Source organism: Bufo gargarizans, chromosome 3 (assembly GCF_014858855.1).
Source record: "Bufo gargarizans isolate SCDJY-AF-19 chromosome 3, ASM1485885v1, whole genome shotgun sequence".
NCBI classification, from domain to species: Eukaryota; Metazoa; Chordata; class Amphibia; order Anura; family Bufonidae; genus Bufo; species Bufo gargarizans.
The window spans coordinates 202,147,568-202,160,858 of record NC_058082.1 but is presented as its reverse complement, the minus strand read 5'-3'; the positions used below and the strand labels follow the sequence as shown (position 1 = coordinate 202,160,858).

General features: G+C 40.7%; 1 protein-coding gene across 4 annotated transcripts in view; it reads left to right on the top strand.

Annotated features, from left to right (window-relative positions):
* Nucleotides 1-13,291, top strand: part of GABRG3 (gamma-aminobutyric acid type A receptor subunit gamma3) — a 1,148,957-nt gene that overhangs the window by 136,998 nt on the left and 998,668 nt on the right. The gene's annotated exons all lie outside the window — the stretch shown is intronic.

Genomic DNA, 13,291 nt, shown 5'->3' with positions numbered 1-13,291 from the left:
AATTTATTTATTTTTTTGGGGGGGGGGGGCAGTGGATGCTTGTTATTTAAACTTAAAGACTGGGTTGATATTGAGATAATGATATGTGAGATTATATATATTTTGTTACATATTGTTGAGAGAACTGTGATAGTGCATAGTGTTGCATCTTTTGTGTTATATGCAAGTAGCCAAAAATGTGCCAGCTGGCGGGTTGAATGGGATGCAAACGAGCCACTGTACCTTGGTAATGATATTTAGATACATGACTAGGACTGCAAATCTTTGCTGATGGAAAATTTTACCTACAGATGTAGCCGATCAAAAACTTACTCTGATAACACTTGGCACAGTGTTTATCTCAGTTATCTCATGACAAAAGCCATTAAAATCCATTGAAAAGTTAGTTAATATGTTGTTGCCGGTCTTTACTTAATGTGTCTGCGGCATATAATTTCTTTAAATATGATTTAAAAAGAATATGTTAAAAATTGCTGTTTTTAACTTTCTTTGGATACAAGTATATTCTCCTAAATATGTGACTGTGGTTTTCTTCCAATAAAGTAACTATAGCTACAGTATCTTGAACATTTTTACCTAAACCCGACAAAACTTGCCATTTTGGAGAGCCTCTGACCCAGACATGTAGCCTTCTCAATTAGGTCCTTGCCAAAGTTGTTCTTTGGAAGTTTTGTCAATTTTTCTGCTTCCAGAAAACATCACCTTTAAGAACTGATTGTTCACTTGCTGTCAAATATATCCCACCCGTTGACAAGTTGCATTGCCATGAGATACTGTAATGAATAGTTTCACTTCATCTGTTAGTGCTTTTAATCAACTAAGGCTACTTTCACTTCAGTGTTTTTTCTGGATCCGACAGAGGATCAGCAAAAACACTTCTGTTACGATAATACAACCAGCTGCATCTGTTCTGAACGGGTCCAAATGAACAATCTGAATCCTTTGTAAGTTAATAGGCACCTGAAAAATTGATCTGGCACCATTGATTTACATTGTGTTTCATGCCAAATCTGTCTTAATCAGTATTCCATGATGCACACAAAAACACTGCTCACAGCATTTATCTGTCCTGCATGGGAACACAGAGGAAACCAAAAAAGGGGCTCAGTCACATAACAACCGCAGGAGCGCATTGCTGGGGCAAGGAAATAACATAAAAGACAGACATGCAATGTGACAATGCACTGCAATATAAAGTACAAAAATTGCATGGAAATAACAAGTGCTACACTATAAGTGCGAGATACTTGGTGGCTTTTAGGCGCCGGTGGTGTTGTGGAGTGGGCCTGCTGTGCAGCCTGCATTCCCTGACGTGGATGGTAGCCGTCATGGCACCCAACAGGTAGTTTACAATGCAGGTACGTGGAACCTACACTCCCTGAAGTGTATGGTAGCCGTTATGGCACCTAACAGGTAGAATTTAGCGTAGGAACCTGTCTAACAGAGAACGCCTTGACGCTTGGCAGACGGGCTCAAATAATTTTGTACAAAATAATTTGCCAAGTATCTCGCACTTATAGTGTAGCACTTGTTATTTCCATGCAATTTTTGTACTTTATATTGCAGTGCATTGTCACATTGCATGTCTGTCTTTTCTGCATGGGAACACAACCAAACGGAACATGCATTCTGGTGCATTCTGTTCTGTTCAGTTCAGTTTTGTCCCCATTGACAATGAATGGGGACAAAACTGAGGTGTTTTCCTCCATTATTGAGATACTTTGCTGTAAAGGAAAACGCTTAAATTAGGCGTATTTATGGGGCAAATTGTGACTCAAAGGTCCTTTGCGCCACAATCTGCGCTTCTCCCCACTCATGCCAAGTCTAAAAAAGTGGGCGTGGTGTGGGCAGGGAAGAGGACGGATTGGTAGGTCCAACTTACCATTTTCTACACCTGTTTTAGTCATAGAAAATGGTCTAAATGTAAGACTGCTAGGAAGCTGTCTTACATTAAGAAACGGCAGAGAATCTGCCAAAGTTATTCAGAGGCCTACACCTCTTCATAACTCTGGTGGATCCACCACCAGTGCAGGAGCCTATTAAGACTAGCATCTAAAACACTAGTCTTAATAAATGTGCCCCATATAGTTTAAATGCCCAACCTCCTCAAGACTGTATTAACTGGCATTAGGAAATACTATACCTAACTTTTATCTTCCACACCTATTAGTATTTAGACAGTTGAAGTAAATTTTTACCTTTTATTGCCACATTTGAAAAAATATGTCATTTGGCTATTCAACTTGATATTTTATTGTAGCTTAACTGGATAAAAGCTGTACCTTTTTTCTACCAGATGACAGCTCTTAAGAAGACAACTAAGCATGTAATAGGAAAATAATATAAAAGTCAGTCATATGAACACATTTTTAGAAATTTCTTTCAGTTCAGATTCTAATGAATTTTTCGATTCCGGTACAAAAAAATTCAACCCTAATCAAAAGTGGTCAGATTGCCCTGAAAGTCAATTGGAATTGGAAAACAAAATGCAATTCACCATAGTATTATGTTATGTTATTGTGTTAGTGATACTATTTTGAAGTGTGTACGACTTTTTGATCACTTTTTATTACAATTTTTGGGGAGGTGAAGGGACCAAAAAATGGTGAATTGACCATTTAGATTTTTTTCCCTTACGCTATTTGCCATATGGGATAGATATTGTTACATTTTAATAGTACAGGTGTTTTCGGATTCAATGGTTCCTATAATGTTTTTGGATTTGAACTGGTACCTTGGAACTAAAGCCAAGTTTTCAAAAAAATTTTTGTTTAAAAATCCAATTCCAAAGTTATTCACCGAAGTCTCACAAGACTTCTGGAATACCTGACTTCCTCTTGTCAGAGACCATACATTTTAATGAGATGCATCTCCGTACAGCATTAAACCAAAGTTTTGAGCAAAGTGACTTCAGATCTAGCATCCGAAGCTCGCTTCGCTCATCACTAGTGGCCACTATTTTGAGAGATTCATCAGAATCCAATCACAAAAGATTCAGATTCGTCTATCCACCGTTTTGGGAAATTCAAGATAAATTAAATTAGTTAAGGATCGATTTGCTCATCTCTAAACAGATGTAATTTATTGGTTGTTGTAAGCAGTATCTTGTTGGTATTGTAAGAAGATTGTCATTATAGGTAGACTATTAATATTTATGGTCTTAAAGTGTTAGTATAAGACCAGTTGTTGACCACATTGAATGGCATTATTTGCTCATATCAGTGTTCCTGTCATATCCAGACAGCCAGTCAGTTGACATGCTACATAATATTAACATTTTAATTAAACATTCAATTAATAATAACTTAAGTCTTAACACCGATGTAGTAAATCAGATCCTGTTGTCATAACTTTATTACTCATTGCATACTGGCCATCTCTCCTTAATCTTTCTAAGGCCTCTTTCACACTTGCGTTGTCCGGATCCGGCGTGTACTCCACTTGCCGGAATTACACGCTAAACGTCGGATCCGGCAATGCGCCGAAACGACGTTTAGCTTAAGGCCGGATCCGGATCAATGCCTTTCAATGGGCATTAATTCCGGATCCGGCCCTGCGGCAAGTCTTCATGCTGCGGTATTTTCTCCGGCCAAAAAACGTTCCATTCCGGAACTGAAGACATCCTGATGCATCCTGAACGGATTTCACTCCATTCAGAATGCATTAGGATAAAACTGATCAGGATTCTTCCGGCATAGAGCCCCGACGACGGAACTCTGTGCCGGAAGACAAGAACGCAGGTGTGATAGAGCAACTTAACATATTATTTTGTTTTCTTTCTCAAAAGCATGTATTTGAAAGGACATAATAGATAAGCCCAAAAGAGGTTCTATTTTACAAAATTTTTGTTTCAGAGAAACTTTTCCCCAAAAAGTAAAGTCTAATTCCTCTAATTCCACCACCTTTACTAATTTAACAAAACCTCTAATACTATTTGTATTACCATCTTTTCTCTGCTTCTTGACCTTTAATGCTTATTCTTCCTCCAAATTTAACCCAAGACTCTTTCTTAATGGTTTTCTGTTCTTGCCTATGGCACTTTTGACAATGTATTTGATCACAACAGATCAAATGCCATTTGAATTAAACTTACTGGGGGAGCTTTCATAAATCTCCCCACTGTGTATTTTTTTTACATTTCATAGCATTATTCACATCACACTGAATATAGATTTAGGCCTCATGCACATGAACGTGTGCCGGACCTTCCGTGCATTGGGGACTGCAATATGTGAAACCCAATGCACAGGTACGATCTGTGCGGTTGCCACAGATGGATGCAGACCCTTTCAACTTGAATGGGTCTGTGATTCATCCGCACCACAAAAAAATTGAACATGTTCTATTTTTGGGCGGTTCGGAGGCACAGAGAAAACCCCTACAGAAGCACTCCATAGTGCTTCCGTGGGCTTCCGAGCCTCTGTTCCACACAGCTTCTTCCAGATTGCAGAACAATTCAAGTGGGACGCAATAGGGGCACAGCTGAGTAACAGCTTTTTGCATGAAGCTTTACTGATGTTAAAATCCTTGATAGACTGGTCTTGTGCAGACAATAAATGAAGATTATCAACCTTTAGTTCTCATGACCAGAGATCTAAGTATGCTTTAGCAGTTACGAGCTCTCATGGTGTGCTGCGACTGCAAGTTTTACAATAGGTGGAGAGTCACTGTAATGTACAAATATACTAGAAATACTGTATTTAATATGCATTGATATGTAGTGAAAAATAATAATTTGGAGTCAAGTGACTTTTGTTAACTGATAGCTTCAGCATCAACTGCTGTGTGACAGACTAAATCCTTAGGTGCACCTCCAGAAAGAAAACCATTAGAATGGTATTAACATAACATGAAGGTGAGAAGCACGTGTCTTGACAGCAGTGGCGTACTAAGGGGGGGGCGGGGGGGGGGGGGCGGGCCGCCCCGGGTGCCACTCACAAGGGGGGTGCCAGCCAGGCCGCCTGTCTTTAAAAAAAAAAAAAATTATTTTTTATTCTTCAGGGCCGCACCGCCGATCGCCACAGGCGGCGCGGCCCTGGATGTAATTGCGGCCGCTGTGTGCTGTGGGGCAGGGGAGGGAGAGGCGTGTCCCTCCCCTGTTCTTCTGATAGGCCGCAGGCACTAATGCCTGCAGCCTATCAGAGGCCGGCTCAGGCAGCGCGATGATGTCATTATCATCGCGACACCTGAGACCGGCAGCACACAGCAGGGACACAGGCCGGAAAAGGCTTGCATCGCTGCTGAGCTGATGGAGGTAAGTATTCGGTTTTTTTTTTCCTCTTTGCGGGCGGGGGGGGGCCCTGGCACTATGGGGGAACTAGCACTATGGAGGGGCACTATGGGGGGTCACTATAGGGGGGAGATCCTGGCACTATAGGGGGGAGATCCTGGCACTATAGGGGGGAGATCCTGGCACTATAGGGGGGAGATCCTGGCACTATAGGGGGGAGATCCTGGCACTATAGGGGGGAGATCCTGGCACTATAGGGGGGAGATCCTGGCACTATAGGGGGGAGATCCTGGCACTATAGGGGGAGATCTGGCACTATGGGGGGGCACTATAGGGACAGCTGGCACTATAGGGGGGAGATCTGGCACTATAGGGGGAGATCTGGCACTATGGGGGGGGCACTATAGGGACAGCTGGCACTATAGGGGGAGCTGACACTATGGGGGAGATCTGGCACTATAGGGGGAGATCTGGCACTATGGGGGGGGCACTATAGGGACAGCTGTCACTATAGGGGGGAGATCTGGCACTATAGGGGGAGATCTGGCACTATAGGGGGAGATCTGGCACTATAGGGGGAGCTGGCACTATAGGGGGGGGAGCTGGCACTATAGGGGGGGGAGCTGGCACTATAGGGGGGGGGAAGCTGGCACTATGGGGGGGAGCTGGCACTATGGGGGGGAGCTGGCACTATGGGGGGGGCTGGCACTATGGGGGGGGGAGCTGGCACTATGGGGACATTTCTTACTGGCACATTATGGGGGGGCACCATGGGGGTATCTGTGGGCTTTTTTTTTTATTATTGGCACATTCTGGGGGGCACTATAGGGGAGAGCAGCACTATGGGGCATCTGGTGTTACTATAGGGGCATTATTTGGGGGCACTATGGGGAAGTGGGGGCTCTAAAGTGGTCTTTTGTATTGGAACATTATGGGGGGCACTGGCATTTGGTGGCACTAAGGGGGCATTTTTTTACTGGCACATTATGGGAGGCACTATAGGGGAGAGCGGCACTATGGGGGAGTGGAGCACTATTGGGGCATATGGTGGCACTAAGAAGGGGCATTTTTTTACTGACACATTGTGGGGGAGGAGCACTATAGGGGCATCTGCTGGGGGCACTAAGGGGCATTTTTTTACTGGCATATTATGGGGGACACTATGGGGAAGGGGGAGAGGAGCAGTATGAGGGCATTTACTGGGGCACTATATAGAGGTATTTTATACTGGCATACATTATGGGGACATTAGCTCAACTGCGGGCACTAAACAAAGGGTTCGCCCCGGGTGCCAAATGCTCTAGGTACGCCCCTGCTTGACAGTGCAAAGACATGGGACAGCATGAGCTCATGAGTTTGCCACAAAATGGTGTGAGGAAGTAAGTTCTGTGCACTTTTATTTTGCTTATGGCTCCATGGTAAGAGAGGCACGGTTAGTTTACTTGACTGCATAACTTGGAAAATAGACAGATATGTAGTTTTCATGGTGGCTTATCAATGGATTTTCATTTTATTTAAACGGTTGTGCTCATAAATTAACTTCTTTCAAAGACTGAGATTAGTGTTGACTCAAAACAATGCCGGCATACTCTTACATTCAGAAGTGCACCCTGCATTCTGTATTTTGGGGGAAAAAATGCTACCCTAAAAAATGCTATCCTACTAGTGCAAAAACATATGGGGGACATTTATAAAAGATGGTGCAAAGGAAAATGGGTTTAGTTACCCCTACAAACCAATCAGATACTACCCTTAATTATTTCAGAGATATTTTGGTAGAAATGAAAGAATCTATCTCTTTGGTTGCCATTCTGTTTTCTTTTGCACTAGTTTTGATAAATCGTATGAATTGCTTCTACAACAGCGCAGCTTTTTTTTTTCTCCAGAAAACTTAACTTACAAAACTTATATCATGGTTTATTGTTAAGATTTATATCATGGTTAATTAGCAAAAATAATATGGTCATAAATAAAACATGCATTTTCAATTTGATTATTTCTGTGTTTAACTTGGGGATTATTAATTCCCTGTTGGAGTTCCCCTTTGAGGATAACAACATGATTATGAAGGAACTTTCCAGATTCATTAGTAGTACTGATATACATATAGGGAGACATAACAAAGCCCTCACACTGAGCACTGTGTGTGGTGACTGGGTACTGCTGAGCTAAATAAACTACTTTTTCTTAAGCTATGGTTCCAAAGTTGTGAAATACAGGTTTAATGATGTCTACTATGATTAAAGAGTGCGGGTGAACACAAGCATCATACTATTAATTGAAGAGAGCGCGTGAACACAAGCCTCATACTATTGGTTACAGAGTGCAGGCGAACACAAGCATCATAGTGTTGATTAAAGAGTGTCGGTGAACACGAGTCTCATACTATAATTGAAGATTGCGGATGAACACAAACCTCATACTATTGATTGAAAAGTGCGGGTGAACACAAGCCTCATACTATTGATTGAAGAGTGCAGGTAAACACAAGCGTCAAACAGTACTATGATTGAAGAATGCGGGTGAACACAAGCTTCATACTATGATTGAAGAGTGTGGGTGAACACAAGCCTCATACTATGATCGAAGAGTGTGGGTGAACACAAGCATCATACTATTGATTGGAAAGTGCGGGTGAACACAAGCCTCATACTATGATTGAAGAGTGCAGATGAACACAAGCCTCATACTATGATTGAAGAGTGCAGATGACCACAAGCCTCATACTATGATTGAAGAGTGCAGATGAACACAAGCCTTATACTATAATTGAAGAGTGTGGGTGAACACAAGCATCATACTATGATTGGAGAGTGTGGGTGAACACAAGCATCATACTATGATTGGAGAGTGTGGGTGAACACAAGCCTCACACTATTGATTGAAGAGTGTGGGTGAAGACAAGTGTCATACTATTGATTGAAGAGTGTGGGTGAAGACAAGTGTCATACTATTGATTGAAGAGTGTGGGTGAAGACAAGTGTCATACTATTGATTGAAGAGTGCGGGTGAACACAAGCCTCATACTATGATTGCAGATTGTGGGTGAACACAAGCATCATACTATTGATTGAACAGTGCGGGTGAACACGAGCCTCATACTAGATACATGGCCCATTTGTATAAACATGTTTTCAATCCATCCCAGTATATGGAATAGTTAGGCACATACAGTATAACTCGCTAACATCCTCATGAAGAACACTGCTGCTTGCCTGATAATCTGAAGCTCAATTTTTAACATTTAAAAAAATGTTAATATTTTTTTTTTGTACTCAGTGAATTAACCTTTGAAAGTTAAGAATGCCCTGGCTTAGTACCTCTGTCTCGTTATAGTGATACCTAAAGTATAGTAGACAGCTCGTAAGCTTTTTAACATTGATTTAGGCTATGTCTTATCCTGATGAAAATATAACTTATTTATGTTGCTATTTATAATTTCCGATGTTTTAATAGAAAACTTAAACGTGATACTTAAAACACTAAATACTCAATTGTCGAAAACTTTAAATTGATACGAGGACTTGTCACCACTACTGACATGTCTGCTTTAGTAAAAACGTAAATGTAAGATAGTTTGAGGGGCACTAAAACTTCTGGATATGTATGGACGACTTGAAGTTTTAAGGCAGAATATTTCTTACAAATAATAATAATCAAAGATTTATTAAAATACCAACATATGTAAAAAAAATACCAATATATGTAAAAAAGATATATATATATATATATATATATATATATATATAGTGGGTGTTGAATAGCGTGGCCACGCAAGTCAATCATCCACCTTGCTAAATAAAAAACATAAAATATACAGTATAAAACCTACACTATTAAACAAGATGAGGACTGTCATCCAATAAATTGCATAGGGAATATATTGCCGGGCCTGTTTGACTAAATAATGTTTGCTATATATACCCTTTGGGTTAGTGATATATAGTCTCTAGATCCAGTTGATATTTATCAGCCTGAGATGGTGCTGCTTTTGAATTGTCAATTAGTTCAGTTTATAGGGGTAATGTGAAGTTCAAACAATGTATCTTAAAATAGACTCATGATTGTAGTACGTTTCCCTAGTTGACACACTTCTGTAAGAGCGCTCGATATGTCAATTCACGTACATGCTGAAAGCCTTTCATTCAGTCTCTATATATAGCACTTCCCTTTAGTCACTGAATCAACCTCTGTATTTATGTATAAATATACACACAATCTTCAGTTATGGCATAAAGTCATAGGGGTACTTTACCAGTCCTGTAGTTCCGGTGTGTCGCCGTATGCAGTAACCGTCCGCGCCGCTTGTGCCACAGTGTAAAGAACAAAGCATCAACCTCGTATTAGCACAAAAAGGATATTAATCCCCTGCTTTTTCTTCACTTTTATGCACCGTCCCCACAAAAGAACCGCTTTCCCATAGCCCGGACAGCAGAACCTAACAGACCACGTGGGACGCCACGCTGGTTCCTGTAAAGAAAGACAAGCAGGCACGGTTACGAGCGGCACGGACGGTTGCTGCATATGGCGACACACCTTGCAACACTTGGTGAGTCGCGGGGAGCGCACCAACCAACCCTGCGGTACATTTGGTGAAGCCACTAATTTATTTATTTAGTAAAAACTTGCATTCTCAATAAAATAACAGTTATGGGGCATCTTTTGTTTGAATTTTGCATTATGCTGTTTCTCTGTTATTCCTCCTAGACATTTATGAATTAACTGACATCTGAGTTTAATTATACTCCTTTTAATAGAGATTTGTCCCTACACAGTTTGACACTGTCAGCACTGATTGAAAAGTGTTCTATTATATACAGTAGGGACACACATCTACCTGGTAACATCCGGTTGTCAATTTGTTTATAAATATCCAACAGGAATAATAGAGGAATGGTACAGCATAGGGTTATAAAGAAAGATGCTCCAAAATTGTTATATTATGGGAAATACAATTATTTACTAAACAAGCATGTCCTGAGAGGTGATTAATTAACACAACAGAAAACCAATGAAAATGTCAAGATAGGGTCACACGTGCAGGTTTTCTTTTTTTTTTTATGCAGTCTTAGAAGCCTTAACCAGGAATAGATTAAAAAAAGAGGATAAATTGTATATGTCCCTAAAATGAATGTGCAATCAATGACCTTTTTTTTACATTGTTAATGTTAACTATATTTTTATATTTATTTATTTAATTTCCATGTTACTATTGTGACACAGTGAATGGTATGGTCTGGGAAGACAGGTATTTTCCTCCCAGTGTGTGCTGCTGGGCTGATTTGCAGCCAGGTGGGGTCACACAACGGACTGGATTTTAAGTGTCGGTCTGAGTTTAAAAGACAGCTGGGCTCAGCAGCAAAGTGTCTCTGTTTTGGGATCTGAGGCATGGTGCCGTGTTAGAGGGCTGAGAGCCGCACGCTGGGGAAACATGCCTGCTAAAGCCTGTTGTGGATCCCTGGAGATTGTACCGCCAACAAGGTGATTTTGTTGTTCTGTGGACTTTTCTTTGTGTGAACGAACACTAAGACTGAAAAATGTCGCTTTGTTTTTGCCTTGTGAGTGAATAAACACTGAAGTTTAGTTTTACAAACTGGTTTTTGCCTCTGTTCTGCATCCGCTTACCCTGCCTACCAGAGCGAATCCCCACACTATCTATAATTTTAAAAATCTTAAAATAGTGCAGTTTTTCCCACTGGCCATTAAACCTAAAATATATTTTGACTTCCTGTACTTTGAGAGCAGCTACATGGGCCATAGACACAATGGAGACCTCTTTGACTTACAGATGTAGACAAGCTTAAATTGACTCTGATAACACAAGGCACAGTGTTATCTCATGCCATCTTTTGACAAAAGCCATTTAAATACACTGAATTGGTTAACCCGCTTGTGCCATTTTTTACTTAGCATGTTAACCATCAAATTTAGCTCGGCTGCATGTGTACAGGTACAGTTGTGTTCGAAATAATAGCAGACAGACATTACTAGTAACATAGTAACATAGTACATAAGGCCGAAAAAAGACATTTGTCCATCCAGTTCGGCCTGTCATCCTGCAAGTTGATCCAGAGGAAGGCAAAAAAAAAACTGTGAGGTAGAAGCCAATTTTCCTCACTTTAGGGGAATAAAAAATTCCTTCCTGACTCCAATCAGGCAATCAGAATAACTCCCTGGATCAACGACCCCTCTCTAGTAGCTATAGCCTGTAATATTATTACACTCCAGAAATACATCCAGGCCCCTCTTGAATTCCTTTATTGTACTCACCATCACCACCTCCTCAGGCAGAGAGTTCCATAGTCTCACTGCTCTTACCGTAAAGAATCATCTTCTATGTTTGTGTACAAACCTTCTTTCCTCCAGACGCAGAGGATGTCCCCTCGTCGCAGTCACCGTCCTGGGAATAAATAGATTATGGGAGACATCTCTGTACTGACCCCTGATCAATCACTGTTTTTGGTAGAAATGATATTTCTACATGGCAAATAATTTACTAGCAGGTGTAGTAGAGTAATAGAAATCCAACAGACCCAACATTCATGACATGCATGCTGCTGATTCTGTTTAATTGAATCACTAATTGAAAGTCCCACTGTTGAAAAAAAGACATGTGCTGAAGAGGTTACAATTTGCCAAAGAGCACATTGACTGGCCTAAAGAGACATTTTGTGGACTGATAAAAGTAAGATTGTTCTTTTTGGGTCTAGTGGCCGGAGACCGTTTGTCAGATGACCCCCGAACACTGAATTCAAGCCACAGTACACTGTGAAGACAGTGAAGCATGCTGGCACAAGCATCATGATGTGGGGATGTTTCTCATACTAAGGTGTTGGGCCTTTTTATCGCATCATGGATCAGTTTGAATAAATCAGAATACTTGAAGAGGTAATGCTGCCTTATGCTGAAGGGGAAATGCCCTTGAAATGGGTGTACCAACAAGACAACGACCCCAAACACACCAGTAAACATGCAACATCTTGGTTCCAGACCAACAAGATTGACATTATGGAGTAGTCAGCCCAATCCCCGGATCTTAATCCAATAGAAAACTTGTGGGGTGACATCTAAAATGCAGTTTTTGAGGCAAAATGAAGAAATAGAGAAGAACTGTGGAATGTAGTCCAATCATCCTGGGCTGGAATACCTGTTCACAGGTGCCAGAAGTTGGTTGACTCCAAGCAACACAGATGTACAGCAGTTCTCAGAAACAATGGTTATACAATTAAACATTAGTTAAGTGATTCAAAGGAAAGAAAAATCTTTAAACATTTTTCATTTTATATAGTGAATGTCTGAGTTTGTAAAGAAGAATACAAACACTGCTATTTTTTGAACAGTCTAATATTCACTTTTCAATTTTTATAGAGGAACAACACAAATTTGATATATTTTTCTTCATGTTTTGATTTGGAATAAAATGTGTAGTGTTCCCAATGCATTTGTGTGTATGGAAATAAAAGCTATTAGAAGGACTGCTATTATTTTGAACACAACTGTATATCGAAGCATTTTCTAGGCATGCACTGTGAAGGACAGAGGAGAGAGTATAAAGCTGTGATATCACCTATTGTGAATGGCTGATTCTTTGTGATCTATACAGAGGTGATGAATATGCACAGAGAAAGTCAAGCTCACCTAATCATCCAAAACACCCGCGTGCACGGAAAAGGCTGGTGAGCCTCTAGATCTTTGATATGAAAACAAATGAAGTTCCAGCGCTCACGATTTTTTGGTAGCTAAAGTTTTTAAGTTTGCTACACTTGTGGGTGGATGTCCTGTCTATTTTGTCTACTGCCTGAATAAAAGAAAATCGTGAGTGCTGGAACTTAATTTGTTTTCTTATCAAGGATATACACAGGTGATATCTGCGTGTTACCTAGAAAAGATCAAAATAAATTGAGATTCCTTAGTGGTTGATACTATTGTTGATTGAGCACAAGTGCTTGGGTGCTCTGGTGCTCGAGTAGAACACTTTGGGATGCTTGGGTGCTCTACAGAGCACCCAAGCACTATGAAAGTCAATGGGAGAACCAAAGCATTAAACCAGACACCCCCTGC